At 39.6% G+C, this 19,241-nt stretch overlaps 1 protein-coding gene across 1 annotated transcript in view; it reads left to right on the top strand.

Moving 5' to 3' along the window:
• Nucleotides 1-19,241, top strand: part of LOC120893907 — a 113,098-nt gene that overhangs the window by 88,426 nt on the left and 5,431 nt on the right. The window lies entirely within an intron of this gene.

The raw sequence follows: 19,241 nt of genomic DNA, 5'->3' as shown, positions 1-19,241 counted from the left end.
GCGTTTGTTAAACATGATCATCATCGTTCTTCTTTGTGCAAGTGTGAGATTGGATTCATAATGATTATGAAATTATCTAATTAATCGTCAGTCCTATCAATGCAACGCAACGTGTGAACCAACATAAACCGACGGGCAGCAAACCATGCACGAATGATCCCATTTGCTAACATTGGCTTGCACAAACACACCATTAGAGGCGGTGTCAAAATGTCAACAATTGAAATGATAATCAACTGTGTTATAAATTATGCAGCGCATTAGTCTCCAATCATGGATGCAGTAGTGTATCCACGGTGCACCATAATTGTGCCCCGTTTACCATGCAAAAATTAAACCGTAATGAAGCCGTTGAATCACAGCATCAGCGATGGTGCACTAGCTCGTTGGTACGAGCCAACTATTTTTTTTGCGTATCAGCCTCCACTGTTATCTTACACACGTCGATTTTGTTCGATACCGAGCATGTTTTCGGTGCCTTCAGTCTTTGCTGTCGCTTTCAACTTTGTGAAGCACATTATCAAGCATGGGCTATTGATAACCTGCTAAAGATTGGTAATGTTTTGCTTGGCCCAGTGCTTGCATTTGCCCTAATCCAATGAACATACAGCAAAATCTCTCTAAACGTACGGCTACATAGGGTAAAAAAACAAACGAAACCAATTATAGGGAAAACATAACTTTAGAAAGGTCGCAGAAGAGGAAACGTGTAAAACGTGTTCTGCTTTATCCCTTAAAACGGCTTAGTCAAAAAGCACGACATATAACACCATTGTCAACGAGGATGATTGCTCTTGTCACGCACTTTGAGCAAAACTTTCCCCTACTAGCAAACTGATGCCTCGAACGAGTTGTTCTGAATGATACGCCCACAACATACTAACCACGGCAATGATGCGGCTTGTGTTACCCCTGCAGTGTACAAAGGTTGGGAAAAAGTTTATTTATTGCAAAACTTTCACCGAACCATATCGTATGTTGTAAAATATGTTAGAGTGTGATTCTTGTGCTAGCCATCACTAGCCGTACTTCAACCGCTTTCAAACGAACGCTCTCTACCAGTGCTTCACCATTTTTGCAACACAACACTTCATTGAAGCAACGCGTCTGGTGAGTCGTCTTCGATGACCATCATCGGGTTCAGGTTCAGCAGTAGCCTTATTTTGTCCTTTCCTTTTGTTTTTGGGACCACTATGGCTCAGATTTGGCCAAGCTGTTAAAACTCTCATCGTTATTTACATTTTCCGACCATACCAAGCTTACGTAGTTTACGGCTATTTTGTGGAGATAAACTACATTTGAATTTGTATGGTATGTTTCTCCTACCCTTACTCCATACTCATTCTTTCTCTTACATATACAGATATACTTTCCCTTGCTTTCTGTTTCATATAACCGTGGTTACAGCCAGTTAATTTGGGTTTTTCTTTTTCTATTTTTGTGTGACAAGCTACCAACTTGTATCTGCTTTTTTTTCTGTTGTTCCAGCAGTACAAAGCATGTAGTGCAAAAACGAGTGGATAAAATAGGTAGTCACCACCAGATCCATCTATGCATGAAGTTTTCTCGCTTTTTTTTTTTTTTGGATTTACCCCAGTCTGTCAACACTTTTCCGCTATCACTCACGATTCAACCGAAAAAGGTTGGCCCTTGGGCAATGACATGAAATTTCCATCACCACAGTGCCAACAGCCATCCCATCCTCCACCCCCAAATGACCAAGTCAAATGGGCCATCGGTAGGGTCACCCAACAGAGAAATAGAGAGGAAAACCGCAAAGGATATAATGATGACATTTAACCACATTCCTGTTTTCTTTTGGCAATAATAAAAAAGGCCGAACCTAGAAGCGATTTGATGCCGCTGAAAAGTTTGGACTACAACTTCCAACACACAAGTCCGAGCTAGACTGGTTGGATATAGAACGGAAACAAATTGCATTTGAGCGATTCAACATTTTGCTGCTAAGCATATAAAAAATTACATCACATCTACGTGAAATGAAACATGTTAAAACACATTAAGTGGGTCAAAAGCGTTACAAGTATCTCTCTCTTACAACTTATTGCTTTCAGCGTTTTTCATCTAATTCGTCTTTTCCCAAACCCAAAATAAGGATTTGTTGTTGAAGCTGATCCTCTCATTTAAATGCCCTCAGAAAAGGGTCACTTTCATTATTACCATCCATACCAGAGATAGCCCTTCCTTGAACTCGCTTCAATGTGGAAAAAGGTGTAGTAAACCCTCTGGAGGCACTACAGCCAGGAAAGCTTTTGACATCTCAATGCAAAAAGGTTTCTTTTTCGTCAGACCTAACGCGGGAGAGCAAACATGGGTGTGGGCAAAAAAAAGAGCACATTGAAAGATAAATGAAATGAGGTATAAGAGTCGAGAAGCATAACGCTCCGTCACGATAAATAGCTGTCAAAAGTTGGCAAGATCTGAATTAAGAATGAAGATTAGATGCAAATAAATGGTTTAGAGTGGCGCATTATTACTGTACTCATAGCCCTGAATAGAGGCTAGTCTGTCGACGCGAATCGGGTAACGTCAGACGACCAGAACCGAGGACCTGCTTACGCTTGAAGAACCTGTCTTTACACTTCCTTGGACTTCTCGGGATACTCTTGAGCGTTCGTTTGTCAACAGACAAGTGGTAAAAAAGGGTCAATTTTGCAGTATGAGAAGAAATTGCTTTTATACTACAAACAGCCCGTTGTCAAGGAGCTCTTTCATCTTGTTGCGCTCTTATAAACGCTTCCCTGTGTATCAAGATGATATTCTTTCGTGTCACATTATACGATTGAGTTGTCTTATCAAAGCGATACTTCAGCCATATCTGGCTGTCATTTCGTCCGGATGTGTGCAATTGAACAATTAAAGCTCCAATAATGTTGCCATCCTGAATACTCGGCACGGTCACGTACAGCTTTATCGCCATTGTATTTCGACGTCGAATGCCTTTAATTAAAACCGGAAATGAAGCACGACAAGGGAAACACTTGAAACAAATTAAATTGATCGTTAGTCAAGGCGAGAGATGAACGATGTATGGTGATCTGATCGCAAGAACAGGCCATCAGCGCTTGACAGCTAATTTTAGAGGCATATGGGTGGAGGTCTAAGGATTGTGTAGAATACAGAGCGAAAAAGAACGGTAGCTTCACACAGTTTGAGGCTTTCCTGTCTCGATAAAATATACCCTATAACGCCAGGCAAAATACATACAAACATCCGAATCCGGCCCCAAAACGGAAGCTCCCTATTATACGCGATGGAAAGAGGACTTTTTTCCCTTTGCAGTGCGAGTTCCATCGTTAGTAACATGCATCCCCATCCCATCCAGACTGTGCGTCAAAGCGCAAAGCAATAGCTCGACGAACAAATGTGAGCGCGTGACAACGATGTCGAAGACAACGCTTACAAACATGGACGGTATCGAACCGGAAACCTCCAGACGCCGGAAGCTTTAGGCGGTGAAAGCCGGCAGTGGGGCAGTGCTGTTTTACGGGACACTCTCAACGAGCAAATCGAGCATGACGCCGGCGCTATCGAGCGAAATACGGCTGTTGTACGGATGGACGACGGTCGAGCCAAGTGTTGATTTGTTGCTCCCCGGACGGATTCCCCGTGAACGGAACGGAACGGAATAGATGAAAAGCAGGCACGGGAAACAAATTGTCACTGGAAGTGGCTGGAAGGGAAACGAAAATCAAAAGAGGGTCAATCGAAAAGATGTCGCTGGCAATGATGTGATGGGAGAAAAATTGATTGTGTCGTAAAAGAAAAAATTTATAAATTGTGTCACCGGATGGGACTCTTTCCAGGATGCAAACATTTAACAAGCGGCAACGCAGACTAGCGCATGGGATAGATATGCACTTTGAATATGATTGTGTTACTGTATTTCTACGGAGCATGAAAAAGGATTTTAGATTAAAATGGAGATGGGGTGGAGTAGCATAGTCGTCAACTCGCTCGACTTATCAACGTGCCCGTCATGGGTTCAAACCACATATGTATCGTCCATCCCGTAGCAAGGACTGACTATCCGGCTTGCGTGGTACTGAATAAGTCTCAAAAGAATGTCCGCGTAGGACGTTACGGCAAGAAGAAGAAGAAATACAAATGAAGCATTGTATTAAGATATTGATGGAAAAAGCAGGCAAATTTTGAAAAATTTGCTCATGCACATTCATCCCACCTCAACAAACACTTTTCAACTTCCCATAACGTGCGACAGTAGTGCATGAATTTAAAATTGGCTGGTCAAAAATCTCTTATATTCCGTGTTTTTATATACAAATATATACGTTTATTATATTAAAGGCGTGTGTTACGAGCCGAGCTTACCCAGCAGGCCACTCGAAGAAATGGCTCTCAGGAAGAGTCGTAGAGTCATAGCGGAGGAGAAACAAACAGCGCACTTTTGGGCAGAATCATTGACACTTTGCCTACTAACCAGTCCTTCCCGATAATTGCTTCTGATCCAAAGGTTGGGAAGCCAATGCAATCGGAAGGGGGTGTTTAGCTTGGAAATTCAGGGACTCTGTCATATTTCGGATATTGCAATGAAAGGTGTTTACTACAAGAACTACTACGTTTGAATTAAAGAGAGCTTTAATGAAAATATGGCCTACTTGTATACTTAAGTTTAAGTTTAAAGTTTAAAGTTTAAGCTAACTGCAAGAACTACTGCCTTTGAATTAAAGAGAGCTTTAATGAAAATATGGCCTACTTGTATACTTAAGTTTAAGAAGTTGTAGTTTACCCCTGCACGTTTACCCGTTTAACCACTCGGGCTGGATTGTTGGGGTTTGTAGAAAAAACTACAGTGGAGCTTTTATTCGGCTGTCCGTATATCTGTGCTTGTGAGAAATGACAGTTCAATACAAAGATGATATTGCGTTCTGAGGATATGTATATTTCATATTATTTAAGGATATTAAAAAAAGGTTATTAGAGCACATTAGCGTAATAAAAAACGCTATAATTCATGGCAAATTTCAAATATTCTTATTGGAAAAACATGAAGGTCATAAAATCTGGGTAATTTACAGGGTTTTCGAGCATTATATAAACATGTTCAGTGAGTTGTAGTTTTTTTCAGGCACATCATAGATTCTTTCAGCAAGATATAGAATTGTTCGGAAGTTGGCGCGCCCCCTTCTTTTGAAACACCCAGATTAAGTCTTCGTTTTGGGTGTTTTTGCGAGTTCACGCACACCATGTTAAAAATAACCCGCGTTTTGTTTGTAACGTACTGAACTCGATGGGAATCGACTTCATGAAGGAGTATGAAAGAAATAGTTATACTATCAGTGTTACGTGAGGGCCTATCGAATTTTTTCGATCGAAAAATTGTGCTGAGGCCGAGGGTCTTCATTTTACAGGAAGTCATATAATCGGTAATAGTTCAATCGGTTAAGGCAACGGTCGGCAAACTTTACGACCGAAAAAGCCATAGTCTACAATAATGTAAGTAGAGTTCCACGTGAACTGGAAAAATTGTTAAACCAGAACAAAATGAGTGAAATTTCTATGAAATATATGAGCCACCATCTCGATATCAAAGAACCCCACTTTGTCGATCATTAGGTTAAGGGAATGTTTCAACCGGGTAGTGGAATCGTGCAAGCATTGCATGGAGGTTTGCTATCATAAAATGGAGTGTTGCGAACCATCATGGAATTTTGCAAGCATACAGTGGAGCAGTCATCAGACTGTGGTAACCGATGTATGATCATTCTATAACTCTAAGCCCTGTAAGCATAGCTAAAGAATGACATCTACGACGTGTGAGTAAAGTTTTTTAATAAGTGGTCCGAAGAACTGTTCAGCAAGCATCAATGTCAGAAGATAGGTAGATCCAGATGTGTATAAACGTCGCGCCATCATTTCTATAAAAATTGGATAGTTCCATGAGTGAGTCCCGCAACATGGAATCTTAATCAATGCAAGGACCAGTATGGGTTTGGGAGCAGTTCCAGTATCGGAAGGTACATGTTACAGCATCTGCATGGGATCAGGATCAGTTCCAGGACCGTTATGAGTGCTGTGTAAGTTCTGGTGTTGGCTCGGGATCAATGCCAGGGCCGGTACGGTTTTTTGACCAATGTCAGTACCGATTTAGGGACAAATATATTCCAGACCAGGTATGGTGTCAGGATCATTTAAAGCACTGTTCTTTAAAGCAGCATCCAACCTTTTTAGGGTCATGGAACACTTGACGTTTAAAATACATTTGTCGCGGCCCACATCTATTGAGAGCATACATTTTATTCACATAGTTCAAAGTTTTTAATCAAAAATATGTTTAAAACTTATTCTAGGCGTACCTTTACAAATTTTAATCTTAATTATCGGAAAAAAATTAACGATATGTATAGTAATAAGCTTTTTTTCTTTTAAAAAATCAGTTTTTGTGGAACACTTCTGTTAACGCCACGGATCACAGCTTGGAGACCACTGAGTTAAAGGACGTGTAAGGGGTTAGGATCAGTTCCAGGGTCAGGTTCATGACTAATTCTAGTATCTATATGGGATTGGGATCAGTACCAGCACCAGAATTAGGTCTATAAATATCCAGGTTTCTGGAAATCGCCATGGTTTCTGGATTAGTCCCAGGAGCGGAATGGAATGAATTTCTCTTAACACATTCCTTGGAATCAAAAAATATTGTTAACCTTGCTTTAATAAATAATAATAAAAGGCAACAATACACGAAACTTGAAATCGATCAATTTTGTATTCCTTTGTGAGATTTATATAATTTTTGACTATCTCTCTTTTTTGTGAAATAAACTTTACCTTCTACTTTTTTAAAAAATATATGACGTTGTTCTGTAGGCAACAATTCGTATTACGATACATATGTTATGGGTTTTTTTTTTTAATGTTCATAAGTACAACGCTTACAGTACAATACTCTTTATTGAATGAGTATAATCTCTCTTATACAACTTTAACAGATATACAATTGACCATAGAGAGAGAAACTGTAATGAAAAATGTGCACAACAGATAAATGTACACTTAACATTGAATAGATAAATGTACACTAGTTCACGTAAAGCTCTTATTCTCATTGAAAGAGCCCGCTTTGCACCAATTCCCACCGCAATTGAAACTTCTCCCTTCAATGACCCTGTTTGGACACCACAACTTTGTGTAGGATTTATTTTCTGCTTCAACAGACAGCGAAACAACTGCAAAACTCTTCATTCAAATCAACTACAAGTCACTTTGGGACACTTGCTATCCTACCTCAAAGCTACTTCAAATCGTCAAACAACCTAGCCTCGGGGGAAGCTTGCTCCCCCTGCCAGACGGATGGAGAGATGGCACTAGGGCAGCAGAAGAAATGCGTCAAAACAAAAGCAAAAACTTTCTCCAAATGACTCTGGCATGATACTTTCGGCGGACTGCTTTCTATATTTGTAGTGCATTGGTTTAGGCGCATCTTTCCCGGTCTTTCTCTTGTGCCTTTTTACATCTTTGTTTTGAAAGAAACCCAAAAAATAAAAGTCTGATAAAAGTCACCAAGCGGCAGTTAAAAAAACAACAACAGACACCTTTTCCTTTCTGCATGAACCCACGTTATTTTTTTGTTTCTACTCGATGTTGCTTCTTTCTGTCGTGTCCTTTCTGCTCGAGTATCGTCAGCCATAGTATGGTGAAGAATAAAACGAAAATAATACCTCCGACGAATGGCACGAAACACACGCGACAATGACTTGGAAGGCCAAGAAGCAAAGTTCAGAAAATTAATTTAAAGTTCAAATAGCTTACGTGCCCAAAGTTTGGGAGCACGTTATAAATTTGATAAGGTTCCATTTCCCGCCAATCCAACCAGCTAGATAAGTGCTGAGTAGCTTTCGTGGGTACATAGGTTGCCTCGTGTTTCGGGGATGTTTGTTTGTTGTTTGCTGTTTTGTTTTGATTAGGGCTTTTTTTCGTATCTTTGTTTTCGTATCAGAACAAAACACCTTTGTTTGTTTGTTCATTCGTTCGTACTGTTGTGTTATGTTACACCACTGCCAAAGCAATGTAAGGCCAATTGATCGAACAAAAAATGTATTCCTCATATCCTTATTTTGGCGACACAAAAACATCCCAAATCAGGAGAGATTCCTTGCAACAACAGTTTAATGTCACTGGCGCCGCAAAATTGTCCGCCCGAGCGACTTTACAGGGTGCTTTGCAAAGTGTTGTTTTAAATTCCCATTCCACCGGGGTAAGTCGTTTGAAGTGTGTGAACTAATTTGGAAGTTTTCTTTAGCAAAAAGGACTATCCACATCACACGATGTGGCGTGTTTGCTAGAGGTTGGCAGGGCACGATTCAATGAGAGTAAAACTTTTATTTCGAACTGCAAAATACAAACTGTTTGCTGACTTTTAATGTAGCGAGAATGGGCCGTAAATGATGATCCGTATCCTATTGTGAAACGCTTATGGGGCATGAAATTTCACTTAAACAAGCAGTTAGTAAATTGGAACAGTGAATGAATTTGAAAAAGGATAAGCGGGTCATAAAAGCTCAACATAGAATAAATTGGTATACAATATTTTTAATAATGGAATATTGGGTAAAATTCATTTTCAAATAGGTAGTTCAAATAAAACAACTAACTAACGCATATACTCTATACTTCAACAAATTCAACAACTACCCAAGCGAATGAAAATGGCACTTTTCGGCTGTGTTTTCGTTTGATATTTCGTGCACGATTTGACAAACGAAACAATGTACGAGATTCAGACTTTTTTCGGCACATAACCACAACCGCGTCCAATGGCATATTTGCTATTTTCATCGCACGTCTAGCGTTAGACATTTTGAGGTTAAATAGTTTTTTACATTGTTGGTGTTTATATGAATGATACGATACGAAAGAACACAACTGATTTAAATGCAAACTAAACATAATACACAAAAAGAAATACACATAACCTGCTTCAACGCTTGACTTGGAGAGCGAAATGGTTCGAAAGGAAGAACCACACATACAGTCATATATTGCTTGTCAAATTATGAGACCCAGTCAGACAGCCTTCTGTTAATTTACCCATTCGAGCAGTTTTGTGTCTGTCATAACAGTAATTTAAGACCAATTTAGCGGTACGAAGTGTTGTCGTTTGTTGCAGTAAAAAGATATAAATAATAACACGAAAAGTATTGTCTTAATGATCTTTTAGTGGAAGAAGTCGTCGGTGGTGTGTTCAAAACTGTTAAATGTAAAAAACAGTCGAGAAATTGCGTTTATTAGTGCTATTTGTGCATCACCTTCTCCGGGTGAAGCGGCTGTTCAAGTCGAGTTTGCTAAAAAAAATACATTGTAATCGTGTGTATAAGTTAAGGAAAAGATTGAATATAACCATTAAACAGTAATATAATAAATTTCGTGTTGTTTATTAACAATTTGGCCGAAAAAAATAAAAATAAAATAGAGGAAGGAATAGGATCTGTCAAAACTGCTGGAATGGGTAATTTAACTGCTAATTTACCATTAATTACTCTTAAATTACCGGTAATTTAGTGGTAAGATAGGAGTAAACTAAGTCCTTTGTCTGACTGGGGAGTGTATGAGTTATCGTCCGAAAATTTCCGCTTGGGTAGAGGCATTGCAGGGTTTTCTAAGTCATTTTCGATTTTTTTTGTTTTTTCAATAAACATTGTTTTACTCCGCGTACTAGAAGGTATTCCACATCAAACTGATGTTTCATTTTCATCATAATAATTTTTAATTTCTTCAGCATGTTTTTCAACCCTTCAGCTTCACCAACGGGTGATCGGATCGCATTCAAACCCCGGTGAAAACACGATAAAATCAGTCCGTTGAAGTGTTGATAATCATGCTGAAGAAATTAAACATTATTACAGGGTTCCCAAATCATTTTTGAATATAAACATTATTACAGGATTTTCTACGTCAGTTTCAAATGTAAACATTGTTGTTCCACATCGATCTGACAATACATTTCTATCACAATAATTTTTAATTTCTACAGCATGATTTTCAACACGACTCAAGCTGGATTGAGTTTGACAGTTCTTTGTTATGTGTTGAAAATCAAGTCTTGAAACTGAAATTTCATGTTGAAACAAATAAATCATTTGATAACTGTTGGAAAACATCTTGGATGCGGTGAAGAACAATTTTTACATTCGAAACTGACTTGGAAAACCCTGTAATGTGCACATAATTATTCACCACATCCAAGTTGTTTCGATGGTGACTTGGAAAACCCTGTATTCACCGCGTGCAAGATGATATTCCACATCGATCTGACGTTTCATTTCCATCAAAATTATTTTTAATTTCTACAGCATGATTTTCAACACGTCAGCTGGATTGAGTTTGACAGTTCTTTGTGATGTGTTGAAAATCAAGTGTAAAAATTGAAAGTTCATTGTGAAGTAAATACAGCTGTTGACAGCTGTTGAAAAGCATCTTTGAGGCGGTGAATTATTATGTCTACATTAGAAAGTGATTTGTAAAACTCTGTATGATGGAAATGAAATATCAGATCATGGTGGAATATCATTTTGCACGCGCTGAATAATAATGTTTACAACTGAAACTGACTTGGAAAACCATGTAACATTTTTTTACATTCGAAACTGACTTAGAATTCCCATGTAATTATAGCAAACAACCAACAGTCTGGGAACCTCTCACAATAATTAGCGTGTTTAACCAGCCACTTTTCAAACACAAACTTTCATCAACAATTACCACAAAACAACCCGATATTGTCGCTTCTCAACACTCGATGCGAATTTGCTTCGCCGTGGTAATTGAATTATGTCACACAATCAGATACCTTCTAACACAAAGATGTGAAGATTTTGTTCAGATGTTCTACCCTTTCCTTTATTCGCTATCTACCATTAGCTCATTTCCTATTTAATACTCGATCGTCTAACGAACCGTGTCGCATTGAATTCGCGTATGCAGTACCTTTCTCTTATGACGACGCAAAGTCGCTAAAAGCCGTCTGAAAGAGAACGATGCAAAAGAAGGATAGCAAGAGTGGGGGAAAAAACAGTAGCAGCACAGAACCCCACAAAGCGAACAAGCAAACAACACTCGGATTTTATAACGAGAAGCAAAAACCGCGAATAAGCCAATAACAGCTGCAAAACAACAACACAACTAAACTAAGACTCCGACCGCATACGTATTGCTTGTTGTCTGAAACAAGGAGCTCGGTGTCCCGAATGCTATGACCTGCATTTTGCTCAAACAATCTCAACAAATACACACAAGCCACTGAGATGCGTTGCTGTATGTATGCATGTATGTGCCAGAGAGACTGGCAGCCAAAAACTAGTCCCGACGCCAGTTTCTTTTCTGCGGTTTTGCCATAAAACTTTTCTTCTGCTTTAGGGGCACGCTGTACACTAACCCACACCATGAATGCCATGTTTCCTTTAAGGGATTTCCACGCTGTCTGCTAACCCTTCCTCGGCGGGGAGATTGGGATTGCTTTTTTTTCTTTCTTTCGCTCTATCCTTCACCCTCGTGTCTAAGCACGTATAACGGCACCACGCTCGATAGCTGCAAAAGAACTCAGATTGAACCCGGCTGCATTCGAACTCATGAGCCACACAAACACATATTCCAAACCGGCATTTGCTTGTGAGCACCGTCAGCCCAACAGCCGCCCCTACCAAGACTGCCGGGTGTAAAACAATAGGGGAGGATCCATTTCGTTCTCGATTGTCGTGATCTGAATCACATACGACTTGCCAGAAGGAATTATAAGTGCACGTGCACGAAACCAGGATAAGGGATCTTTTGCACGTCTTTTATACATACACACAAACACATACGCGTACGCATACGCTAGTAAACATACAAAATAGCTAATGCCAAAGGGTGTTCGGTATACTGCATGGAAAGTAAACGAAAATGTGGCAATGATGGCAAACGAAAGATATTCCAGTGTTTTCTTATTCATTTCATTTGCTTGACTTACGAGTTATCTGCCATCGTTCCCTTCTAAACAACATCGTTACCATGGTACCAAGGTACGAGCTGCTGATGACGCACAGGCGCTGGATTTTATGTTGTTTTGAGGTTTTCTCTTCATTTTCATAGTTCTTGGAAATAATTTGGATAATATAACAAAATTCTTCAAACAAATAAAATATACTACAAAAAGCAAATCTATTTCATCATTTACTTTACATAAGTGATGATAAGAATCATTTTGTTGATGGCTGGTGAAAATATACCACAGCATCCTTCACCCACCTACACACTGTGCAACACAGTGAAATAATACGATTTTTCAACCATTCAACAAGACAACTCCAGCGTTTCATTCATTAATTATTCACCGGTTCACCCTGAAGCATAGTATTTCAAAATAAAACATTCGCTTTCAACGATACGCACGCTAGATACACGAAGTGAATGTATATTGACGGGCTTTTTAAGCTTTAAGTTATAACTTTTAAATTAAGCTTTTAATGGTGATTAAGTCTATGTTAAAGACCTGTATGTTAAACCTTTTAAAGGTGTTTCGATATAAACTACGATATTCTGCTTGCTGCTGCATTGCTTCATAGCTTTTGAACAGTCGTAAACTTTAAAGTTTTTCATTAAAAGTGTAGTATGTGTTTGATTGCAATTGATCCTAAATCAACACCTAGAGCGAATATTCGATTGCCATCATCATCATCATCATCGCCGTTAAAACTATTATAATTGCAATTTTGGCACATTTAATTAATGTGTAAATGGGTACCGCCCTTCTATTGCTCCTGTGCCATTTTGATGTGGGCCGGTTTCGTACGAACTACAGACATCTGAACAAGCTCTACCAAACTGCGTCCATTTCTTCCTCACAGACTGCAGCATAGTGCTTCGCTGTAGGAAGGACAAAGTACAGGCTACGCTTATGACAACAATGTGAGCATAGCTCCTGCATAGTACAGGTATTGCGACAGCGTTCCGGAGCGGGGCTGATGGAGCGCACAAAACCAAAACCAGTCTTTGCATTAGTCGGAAATTGCCAACGCCTCCAATAAATAACCTGCTTACATGCCCCACATGCCATTGCGGTACTATTGCACTCTAGATCCTGTCCAGTGCGCCATCGAACGCCGTACTTATAATCATGTACCTGTCTCTAGATTGGGGATGGCCTCCCAACCCCGGCCCTCTTCAAAAGTCCCAATGGACAGCTCTGTGGTGGTGGTAACAGGATGGATAATTTCCATTCTAAACGGCCCCCAGTGGTCGACCGTACAACTCTCCGCTTCGTTTTCCTTCCAGTTCGCTAGCGTTATGCGCTGCACCGCTGCAATCCCTTGCCATTTCCATAGCACGTCTTGTCGCCCCAGTGCTCAGCAAACTCTCACATATTGCCTCAAAAGCGATTGTAATTTTCAGTAACCAGTTTCACCCGATCTCCTCCGACTGCTATAGTCGTCCACGGTGGTTGAGCGGTGATCATGAAGCATTGCATAGTTAGAAATCTTCCTCTCTCTCACACATGCACACACTCGCACTAGTGCACACTTCGGCATGCCTACTTTCATATAAAGCCCATTTAAACATAATTAGAACTATTCCGATGATGAGCAATAAATTGTACTTGTTAACTTTAATTAAATGAAGCTATTATCCACCCGCTCCCGTGCCGTACTGACCTGCACTGTGCACTTGTCAATGCACTTGTGCACACACTCCTCTACCACGACCGCTAACAGGGTGTAAGAACATGTGTCGTCGGCAAGTCACGTGCGACCGGAACGCTGTACATGTCCGTCAAAAGTGTACTGTTCTTCTTTGTTTTGCCCATGAATAGTCATTTGAGTTATTACCGCCAGTCTGTGCTCTATTGCTTACTATGTGAAGAGATGTTTCGAATGGCATGAATAGCGTTGCCATTATGGTAAGACAGTTGTTTGGGGTATACTTCCAGCGTGATGTGCAACATATTATAGACATGTTGTGCAATAACCATGCATCGGATGCAATTAAAAAACCACTGCTTTGGCAGATACCAACAGGTGTTTCCTTCTGAAGACACAAAAGCAGTGTGATGAGAATGAGGATTTATTACGAATTTTAGAACAACTCTTGTGAACTCCGAATAAGTTGTCCGTTGCTGTTGTTACACTTTGAGGACTCAGTTTTCTACTTTAAAACAAACGCACCTGGCCAGCAGGACCTAAGCCCCAGAGTCCCAAAACCGATGGATGAAGTGAGTAATAGATTTAATTATCGTTAACACTGCTTCGCGCTCAAGTTAGCTCTCTGTGCGCCATTGACCATAACGTAACCCTCCTGTGCTATGTTCTGTCGATCCTTTGCGGTAGGTCTTTCGATCGACCTCGAGCTGTCGGGGTAGTTTGTTGTTTCATTATCCCTCCCATCAGGCACACCAGATCTGGTGTCGGTATTGTGTTTACACACAAACACACACACACACACACACACACACACACACACACACACGATTTCCTGCATGTGAAGGTGGTACAACACCGCTATCTCTACGGAACCATCAGCCGTATGCACTTGTTGCTGCACTTCATTGTGCAGGGTGTTTGTCTTCAGACGTCGCCCACCCTCGTTTGCCCTCACCTGTGTCTCTTTCGGTGTGTAGTTGGTCGGTTGTTAGTTATTGAAAATGAATTGGATTAACGCTTGGCTGAGCAGGATTATAAATCACTTCCGGTTTGTTGAGCAGCGAAAAACACTACATTTTCCGCTGGTGTCTTAGTGGCGCGTCCTGAAAGAGGGCCCGGTGCTTTGCTACACTTCATTCCGGCCGACCGACTCCACTTGCATTCGGCTGAGTGCGGACGAATCAAGAAGCAAACACCGTTTACATGCTGTGTTCTGCTTTTGGATTAAGCCCTAGCAGTGCAGCAGCGTCTGCCGGGGTAGGATGCATCACACCCAGCCACGGCAGCGAGTGCAGCTGCAGTGCCGGCAGTGGTAGTTTTAATTAAATTTTAGTAATCGTTCTGCGGCGATGGATGAAACAACATCATCGCTTTCTCCATTTTCTCTATTATTCTCTCGTCGCTCTTCGCTGTGATAAACAAGTTCCGATTAGCTCTCAGTGCTTTTGGTTTACTAATTTCTGGGAACATAAAAGCACACCGTACCCTGTACTAGGATAATCGAGCGCTGCATGGTAACGAAGGGCAGTTTGTTCACACAAAAATGTGTTGTTTGAGAAGAATGCCGTACAATAGAGAAAACAATACTTTGTGTTTGTTTTCTTAAGCAGAAACTTCTCATGCAAGAAACAATTTGTCAGAGTTTGTCTATAGCTCGTACCAATTTATGGAGTATCAAAAGCGTTAGGAGTTATTATGCTTAGTTGAACTGAAAATATTGACTTTCGTAATGATGATTCACCTCAAAATCAGTTGTTGCTATTGAATACTCGAAAAATCCTACAACTTAAATTAAATGGACTGCATTAACTTTACGAACACTTTTTTCTTTTAAATAGAACATCATAATTTATAATCGATGAATTTTGGAAGATTTATTTTAAAACCGTTTTTGCAAAACAAAAACCAGCATACCAGTCTTACGATCATGCTCAATCAATTTAAAATTACACAATACAATTGCTGAGCGAACGACAAATTATTAAAAACAAAAAAAAAACATTTCATGCTTTCATGGCGATTTAAATCGATACCGACAAATTTGACCTTGGGTCTACACTCTCTTATACTAGAAGCATCTTTCCTGTTACCTCCATGGCAATTTCTCATTTTATGTCGATTTCCGGCATCTCCGCTTCACCGTTCAACTCGTTTCCGTTTGCTTTTGCTCAAAACCCAAGAATAAATAATGTTCGATTTCTTGAGAAATATACCGCTTAGCGTCACTCCTGTAGAAATGTTGTGTCTGACGCAAAGAACAAGGGATTTGTCTCGCAATATATCGAACTTCGGGGAGTGTTGCCACGGAACACCACTTCAAAATGTCGAAAAAACGTTCTGTGCTCGCAAGCGTAGAAAAAAAGAGCCTTGTTCGTAAGTCAAACGTGGCGCCACATCCGGAACGGATCCCGCTCTGTGCACCACCCACAAACCTACCTAACAGTGACACTGAGGTTTAACACTTAGTTTTGTCTTTGATTTTCTCGGTCCTTGCTTCGACAGACGACAGTGCAAGACTGCAGTTTGGCCTTCTACTTCCACCTACTTGGTGCTGTCGGGTTTACGAGGATCTGTTGATTGATAGTGATCATTATGCTTTTTAATAGCAGATAGACGAAAACTTCTCATCCTTTACCTATTTGTTATTATTTTTGTTTCCGTTTACTCCTTTATATTCGCATGTTTTTCTTTCTGCAAGTCCAGGGACACGTGTTGGTTTTTTTTTGCCTTCAGGGGTGAAATTTCGCTTTCGAGTTTTTTTATCTGACCCAAGCTCTTCGCATGCTTCGACCAAACGGCCATCGTTGAACCGACGAACAAACTTTCCCTTGTGCAAGAAACTTTTCCCCATTTTCAATCCTCTCTTTCGAGCGATGCGCTGATTGCACAGCGATGACGACAACGCAGCTTGGGTAAGAAGTGGTATCGGTGGTTATGGTTACTTCACGCTATAGAGGCGCGATAAAAAAGTACGGAATCTGTAGCATGGACATAAAAAATAACGGTCAATTAAATTTAATTAAAGATGCTTTGGCTCCGGAAGATTAACTTGATTTTATGGGTTTAATATTAACTTAGGATGGTGAGGATCATTTTTGGCAAGAATGTACACCCCGCACGAAGAGGGAGGGGGCCGGGGGAGGGGGCTGGCATTTGGTAACCGCTTAGGCTGTGTATTCACGCTGTTCTAAACAACACTAGTGCAGCGTAATTAAGCTTTGTTGTTTTATTGGTTAAGATGTAGCGCCGTAAGTCTACAAACAATTGTGTAGCTGTACTTAGCAGCGGTGTACATGTTTCCTACATGGGAAAACCTGCCAAATCGATTGATGCCCAACGAAAATGACTACAGTAAACTTATTCTGGTAAAGTATGTTTTAAGAGAAGACATGTAGTACGAATAATCCAGACAATTTTTGTGATTGATAAGAATACCTCGAATATTCAAATATTCATGTATTGAGTAAAATGATACAAATTATTCCAGACGCTCATACGTTTACCTTTTTATGCAGGTTTTTATGTTTTACAGGGTTTTCCAAGTCAGCTTCGAATGTAAACATTTGTCTTCACCGCATCCAAGATGTTTTTCAACAGCTGTCAATTGGTTTATTTGTTTCAAAATAATTTTTTTGTTGCAACACATGATTTACAACACATAATAAAGAAGTGTCAGAATCAATCCAGCTTGAGTCGTGTTGAAAATCATGCTATAGAAATTAAAAGTTATTGTGATAGAAATGAAATGTCAGATCCACGTGGAACAGCTTTCGCATACGATGAATAACAATGTTTACATTCGAAAGTGGCTTGGAAACCCCTGTATATCGATAAGTTATCGAGAACATTAACATGTTCAATCGGAATTGTGTTATTCAACTATCTGGACCGAATATGAAACAATCTACATCTGAGTTTGAGCGTATGTGATGCATGTATGTTGAAGTAACAAACAGCATCATTGTTTATAATGACTAGTTAAGGCCCGGTAAAATCTACCGGATGTCCTCAAATTTCGAATTATTTTTAAACTCTACACGTTCAGTGGCAACAACCATAACTCAAACACCTATTTGTTCTTATTTGTTCTTACAAATGTGTTAACCTTATAACTTCCTGGACAGTTCTTACTGTACATTGCAGAACCGTAAAATATCGATGAGGCTACTTTTGAGCCATACTGATGTAAATCTTAAATCTTAAATAACCTTTGAAAACCAAGTCACGCAATTTTGTAATTATTTTTAACTGGTGTTAAAAATTAAGGCTATTTGTTACGCACGTAAAGTACCAATGAATCTTATTTACTAACACTTGTAAGTAATAACAATGATAATCATGATTGGCGAGTTTTATGGCCATTTTGATAAAATAGAAGGTTCAGTAGCTGCATTCCTACTTATTTTTAATCGAACTTATACGTTCCATGCCTCTGTACACAAATTTATAATTTTTTATTTTTATTTTTTAGTTATCGGCGTGATTTTTTGGAAAGAATAGCTAAGTAGTAACCTCTACAACGTGTTAATTGAATAACGTATTGATGTGCAGTGGATTAAAAAATTAGGGTGCCGCTAACACATATACAACATGTTTAGATCCAATCTCAATTGCGTATTTAAAAACATAAATTTTTTGAAATGCTCACTTCTGCTTCAATCCATTTTGTGTTTTTTATGCCCATAAATGTAAGATTGAACTACAAAAATATGATATCGCACATGGTTCGAATTCCATTTCTACTCTTTTTTTCGACTTATGTTTCATACATTAGATAATAAGTAATAGATGCTTAGAACATTTTCAATGTAAATTTTCCCGGTCTTAAATTTCATAAAGTTCATTTTCAAAAACACCGTCAAAATTTTATTTTATTATCCTGAAACTGGTTTTGAAGTAAAGAATGCAATTGATATTTGTGTATGACACAAATGTTATTGTTGCGCCAAATATCAAATTTCAACCGTGAACATATATAACATATAACCCTGATATAACCATTCCAAAGGTGTAGTTCTAATATTCCAATCTATACTGTTATAGAAACCGGTCTCGTGCTACAGTCGTCAACTCGTACGACTTAACAACATGCCCGTCATGGGTTCAATCCCCAAATAGACCGCGCCGCCATACGAAGGACTGACTATCCTGCTATGGGGGGGAATCAATTAGTCACTGAAAGCCAAGCCCACAAGTGGGTACTGGCAGGCCTTGACCGACATCGGTTGTTGAGCCAAAGAAGAAGAAGACTGTTATAGAAAAGAATGGTTCAACACTGTTATAGCCTTTCCAGACCAATTAACTACTTTATTTACTCTTGCCGCCCCAAATTTTTCAGATTTTGCTTCTAATTTGACGTGTCCTTAATTATAACGTGGTTGTTCTTGATCAACACCATAGTACGGTGATAGCATCACATGGTAGATATCACTCTTGATCGAACTCGCCATCACTCTTGATAGAAACAGTCAGAATCTTTTCAGCTCTCTTGAGCACGTTACAGTAAGCATAGTTTCATTGTGGATCATTCTGCAGTTGATGCTGATCCGGACTGAATACAGTGCGCACGGTTGTTTCACCTAACGCGCA

The sequence above is a fragment of the Anopheles arabiensis genome, chromosome 2, assembly GCF_016920715.1.
Source record: "Anopheles arabiensis isolate DONGOLA chromosome 2, AaraD3, whole genome shotgun sequence".
In the NCBI taxonomy this organism is placed as follows: Eukaryota; Metazoa; Arthropoda; class Insecta; order Diptera; family Culicidae; genus Anopheles; species Anopheles arabiensis.
This window is presented reverse-complemented; position numbering and strand designations above follow the sequence as displayed.